The sequence below is a fragment of the Pseudochaenichthys georgianus genome, unplaced genomic scaffold (assembly GCF_902827115.2).
Source record: "Pseudochaenichthys georgianus unplaced genomic scaffold, fPseGeo1.2 scaffold_1181_arrow_ctg1, whole genome shotgun sequence".
NCBI lineage: Eukaryota > Metazoa > Chordata > Actinopteri > Perciformes > Channichthyidae > Pseudochaenichthys > Pseudochaenichthys georgianus.
Window position 1 is genome coordinate 35,001 of NW_027262118.1, and position 5,652 is coordinate 40,652.

At 41.0% G+C, this 5,652-nt stretch overlaps 1 long non-coding RNA gene across 2 annotated transcripts in view; it reads left to right on the forward strand.

The window, feature by feature from the left end:
* LOC117440762 (uncharacterized) overlaps positions 1 to 5,217 on the forward strand; it is a 39,212-nt gene extending 33,995 nt beyond the window's left edge. For both annotated transcript variants that reach the window (XR_011642759.1, XR_004551307.2), the window contains exon 3: positions 5,054 to 5,217. This is a non-coding gene — a long non-coding RNA (uncharacterized lncRNA). The remainder of the gene's footprint in view (positions 1 to 5,053) is intronic.
* The last annotated feature ends 435 nt before the right edge of the window (positions 5,218 to 5,652 follow it).

Below are 5,652 nucleotides of genomic sequence, written 5' to 3' on the forward strand. Positions count from 1 at the left end.
CGCACACAGGATCAGATGTTAGCGTCGTTAGCGTTAGCATGGAGCTCCGAGATGTGCTGACTCTCCCTTTGAGAAAATCATAAATATAACAAATATAATAAAAAGCTTTAATCGCTGCGTTCATCAAACAGATAAATAAATAACGAGCAGCTGCTGGAGTTTAGAGCCGTCAGTCTGCACGGATACAACGTCTACTATTCATCTGATCAGATAATAAGACTTTATATGAGTGATCCGGTTCCAGAGGCGGAGCCAGGACGGAACCAGCGATCATCTTGGGGGGGCATTGAAGTCACTACGATCATAAAAACACATCTCACTATAAAACAAGAGGTTATTTAAGGCACCTACAACACACCTCTACAGTATGTGGGATTAGGTGGTGGAATAGATCAAATAATATTCAGTATATCTAACTATTTCTTTCGTATTCCCGCAGGCAAAGTATCAACGAAGCTACATTATACAAATGTAGTGCAATATACAGACGGTGTAGCTTCTGACCAGCAGCCCTATGAGCTCGTTCTCTCAGTGCCATCAGGAACACACACACACACACACACACACACACACACACACACACACACACACACACACACACACACACACACACACACACACACACACACACACACACACACACACACCACTTAAATAAGAGTTTTTAAATGTAATGATAGGTTAAGAATAAACATCTTAAAGTAAATAACAATAGCCCTTAACCCTGTAAGGCCCCCGGTTGTAATTTTACAACATTACTTGAAGCTATCCTAAAAAACTTGTTTTTTTAAAAGACTACATTTACATCGTGAAGAGGTCCTTCTGTTCAGCCTCACGATGCTGCTGGGTAGTACATGTGTTATAGGTCCTGACCTCTGGAGCACACACAGCAGGGAGTCTGGGCCCCGTGGAAACACATCACGGCCCCACCACCAGGCCCAGGCCACGCCAACCAAGCACTCATTGATGCTTTAAAGAACTCTACCTGTACCGGCTTGCATCCATCTTGTAGTCCAATACTAACGGCACAATATTTACTGACACTGAGCTGTGAACATATAACACTTATGGGGGGGACGGAGTCTAGAGATGGATCTGTTGGTCCTGGCAGCAGGGGGAGGGACAACTGATTTAGTGAATAGCTGCTAAAAATGCATTTACTAAATGTCAGCTGAAAGAGAAGTGACATTAAAAACCTGTATAGATATTAACAGCACTAAATGTCAGCTTAGTAAAAAATAAAACAATTATTATTTACAATGGCCTACGCTTAGCTAACGGACACGTTTCCACCCCTCATAGACCACACCCACCTTTCCTTTGAGAAACTGGGAGACATGCTGTCGCCCTTTAGTCCCTCTCTCTTTCTCTCCTCTCTCTTTCTCTCTCTCTCTTTCTCCCTCTCTCTTTCTCTCCTTTCTCTTCTCTTTGAAAGCCTGACTGTGTGAGTCGTTGAGACATCGCTCACACGTAAGTACGAGCATCCCTGCTCCTCACATGCTCTCACTCTCTGCTAGAAAGGGCCGGTGCTGCACCGCGTTTGGAGGCGGGACCAAACCATTACATGTAAATAGAGGGGGGTGTTCAGAGGCTTTGGATAATTAACTTTTGGAAGAAAATAAGTTAAATGAATCGTAAGTTTAGTGAGTACATTATCGATATGACGTTATATTAATTCTTGATGAACGATGAAAGGTTATTCAAACATTTTTTTCTTAATGTTTTTAAATTGTTTGGGCCCCTGTGGTGAGGGTGTTTGGGGTGGCCAATAGGGTGGCCAGGATTCAGCTGGGGGGTGGCCACTCCCAGCCACCCCCCAGCTCCGCCACTGGCAGGTTCATTATCTCTCTATTAGTAAAATAAAACAAAAAAACTACAGAATGATGATAAACGACTAATAACTGATGCATAAAAAACATAAATGGTGTTAAAAAACTACACAATTAAATAAACGATGCTCAAAAACCTGCAGAAGACCACCAGCATCAACGTGACGTAATCACAACGATGCAAAGATAACCCACAAGGAGAATACATACAGAAAAACAAAATGTCTCAACAGACTAGAACACATCTGCAGAATAATTTCAATATGAAGCAAAAACGCTACAGAAACGTAAAAAAGATGGAAAAACCTAAATAATTACAAAAGCTCAAAATATTGCAAAAACACACGAGACTAAAACTACAGGCGACGCAAAGCAACTGCAACGAGATTCAGTGTGATTGGAATTTAAATATTAATGTCACTTCAGAGCAGAGGCTTTAGATCAGATTCACTTTCACTCATTTCCCAGTTGATAATGACCCTGAACGCACCACGGGAACAGTGTCAGGGACCCTGAATGCAGCACAAAAATAGAATCTGTGTCCTGTGGGCCCTGAAAGCAGCACGAAGGCAGTATCAATGTAATAATGACCCTGAAGGCACCACGGGAACAGTGTCAGGGACCCTGAATGCAGCATGTGATTGACTCATAGTGTGTTTTCTGGGTAATTAGCTCTGTAAATCAGAGCGCTATGGAGCGACGGAGATAAGAACGCGGCGGTAAATTGAGCGTGAAACGAGACAAAGACCCCCCTCTGAGAGGATTCATTAGAGAGCAGCGAGCATGCTGGGTAGATAACCCGAGGGGAGGGGGGGGTGGAACAAAAGGTGTTTACAGCGTGTTGAACATTTACACAACAACAGAAGCAGGTTATTTATTGCCTGGTTCTGTTGAAGAGGTTTGACGTTACACAGATTCTCTTTCAATGGGACAAAGCAACCAATCAGAGGGAAGCAGAAACACATCACTTCCTGTCAGCAGGAGAGGACTCTTTAAAGTAGAGACACTACACACTGATATACACCTGAACATCAGCAGGAGAGGACTCTTTAAAGTAGAGACACTACACACTGATATACACCTGAACATCAGCAGGAGAGGACTCTTTAAAGTAGAGACACTACACACTGATATACACCTGAACATCAGCAGGAGAGGACTCTTTAAAGTAGAGACACTACACACTGATATACACCTGAACATCAGCAGGAGAGGACTCTTTAAAGTAGAGACACTACACACTGATATACACCTGAACATCAGCAGGAGAGGACTCTTTAAAGTAGAGACACTACATACTGATATACACCTGAACATCAGCAGGAGAGGACTCTTTAAAGTAGAGACACTACACACTGATATACACCTGAACATCAGCAGGAGAGGACTCTTTAAAGTAGAGACACTACATACTGATATACACCTGAACATCAGCAGGAGAGGACTCTTTAAAGTAGAGACACTACATACTGATATACACCTGAACATCAGCAGGAGAGGACTCTTTAAAGTAGAGACACTACACACTGATATACACCTGAACTTCGGAGGACTCTTTAAAGTAGAGACACTACATACTGATACACACCTGAACTGCAGAGGACTCTTTAAAGGGTCCTGATCTAAATGAACTGTATAATTCATGATAAACTGAACTTCTCTTTAGACTCTGACATGTTTTCTCCTCGTTCTTCTTGAACTCGTCTCTGAGACTGACCTCCTCCTGTAGGACTCTTTAAAGAGCTGTCAGAACCCCCCCCCAGGCTGTCAGGACCCCCCCCCCCCCCCCCCCAGGGACCCCCGCCTGTGTTCAGAGCACATTAGAGAGCGATGTGTTGCTGCTCAGCTTTAAAAGGCAGAGACAAACACTCCCTGCTGTAGCAAGTCGACGCAAAGCAGCCAGGAGAGCAAGACGATGCCAGATCCAGGTTCCAGGAGAGCAAGACGATGCCAGATCCAGGTTTCAGGAGAGCAAGATGATGCCAGATCCAGGTTCCATGTGAATCTGAGGAGTAATGGAATCTGCAGGACACACTGACACACGTGGAGCGTCTCCAGGAGTCCAACGATATTCACTTCTCTCAGGAAGATGTTTACAAGTTGCACATATTTACCCCGCAGCACTCAGACTGCAATTTAAACATTCAAATCAGTGTGTGTGTGTGTGTGTGTGTGTGTGTGTGTGTGTGTGTGTGTGTGTGTGTGTGTGTGTGTGTGTGTGTGTGTGTGTGTGTGTGTGTGTGTGTGTGTGTGTGTGTGTGTGTGTGTGTGTGTGTGTGTGTGTGTGTGTGTGTGTGTGTGTGTGTGTGCTGAGGCAGCAGCACTTATCCTTCGCAGTGGAAGTATCTCTTTCTAATATAATCTCATGGCTCGGGGTCAGAGGTGGAGGAGCCGCTCTCTGCGGGAAATAAATATATGAATAGATATAAATAACACAATATAATGATTATACAGATATAATTAAAATATATTAAAAACACAATGTGTCCCGCGAATTGAAACATCTGGAACACAGTAATAAAATGATGATAGTAATAAGTCTGCCATCAAAACTATTTTGTATTGAGTTGCAGCAATTAAATAATTCATAATTGATTGTTTAAAAGTCTTAAATGAGGTCAGACAAAGTGTTAGCAATTATTTTTCTCTCAGAATTTTATTTTAATTTTGGCTTTCCTCAGAATGTTTAAATTGTTATCAGAATTTAAAAAATGTTCGCACAATTTTTTATTTCCTCAAAATTCGAATTTCTTCCGAAAAATACTAAAAAAAAAGGCCAGATTTTTTTTTTTTTTACTTATTCCTCAGAATTAGAATTTTTTATCAGAATTTTGACCTGTCTAGGAATGTTGGCTTTTGTCAGAACTCTTAGAAATTCATAGAAGACATTTTAGAATGTTAGCGTTTTTTTTTATTTGGATTTTTCTCAGAATTAATTTTTTTCGGAATTTTACCTTTTTTTTCAGAATAGAAATTGTTCAAAATGTTTGCATTTTTCTCAGATTTTTGAAATATCTGACCTTTTCCCAGCACTCTGGGTTCAGACAGAAAAGAGGAAGAGGAAAATCTGTGTTTAAACTGTGCGTCTGTTTTAAATATATCCTGGAGGATTCTGGGTAAACTATATTATTAGGTGTTCCCTCTTCTTCCTCCTCTTCCTCATCCTCCTCTTCCTCCTCTTCCTCCACCTCTTCCTCCCCTATGTGACCCCTCCCCCTCTGAAGGACACCTGATTCGCTGACACTGCACCACCTGTCTTTAGTCACCGTGGCGACGGCTGCCAAAGTGAGAGAGGGGTTGATGAAGAGGAGGATGAAGAGGAGGATCGATGGAGCGAAGAATGATGGAGAATGAGAGGAAGAGGCAGTAAAAGTTTATTTGATTGAAATGTTTTTGTGTTTTTGTGTTTCTGGTCCTAATGATCTGCGCTGGAACATAAATCATTAGAATACATTATTAATGATCCGGATCTTCATTAATTCTTTAATGAAGTTTTTATAGAGTGGAGTTCACCGGCTGTTTGCGAACGAGGCTCGCTGATAGGCTGCAGGAATACAACTAGCCGCAGGAATTATACGTTATTTCATTATTATTATTATCTATGTTCACGCAGATATATATTATATTTAATGTTTAAAATATTATACAATTATTCATTTTTATTTATTTCAATATTTTTTATTAATATTATTTTAATGTATTATTATTATTAATTATTTCATATTTGTTAAACTTTTGTTATATATAATAAGAGCTACAAACATTCAATAATAAAATATGTAATCAACCAGATCATCCGGGGCTCACATTGATGCAAAATGAC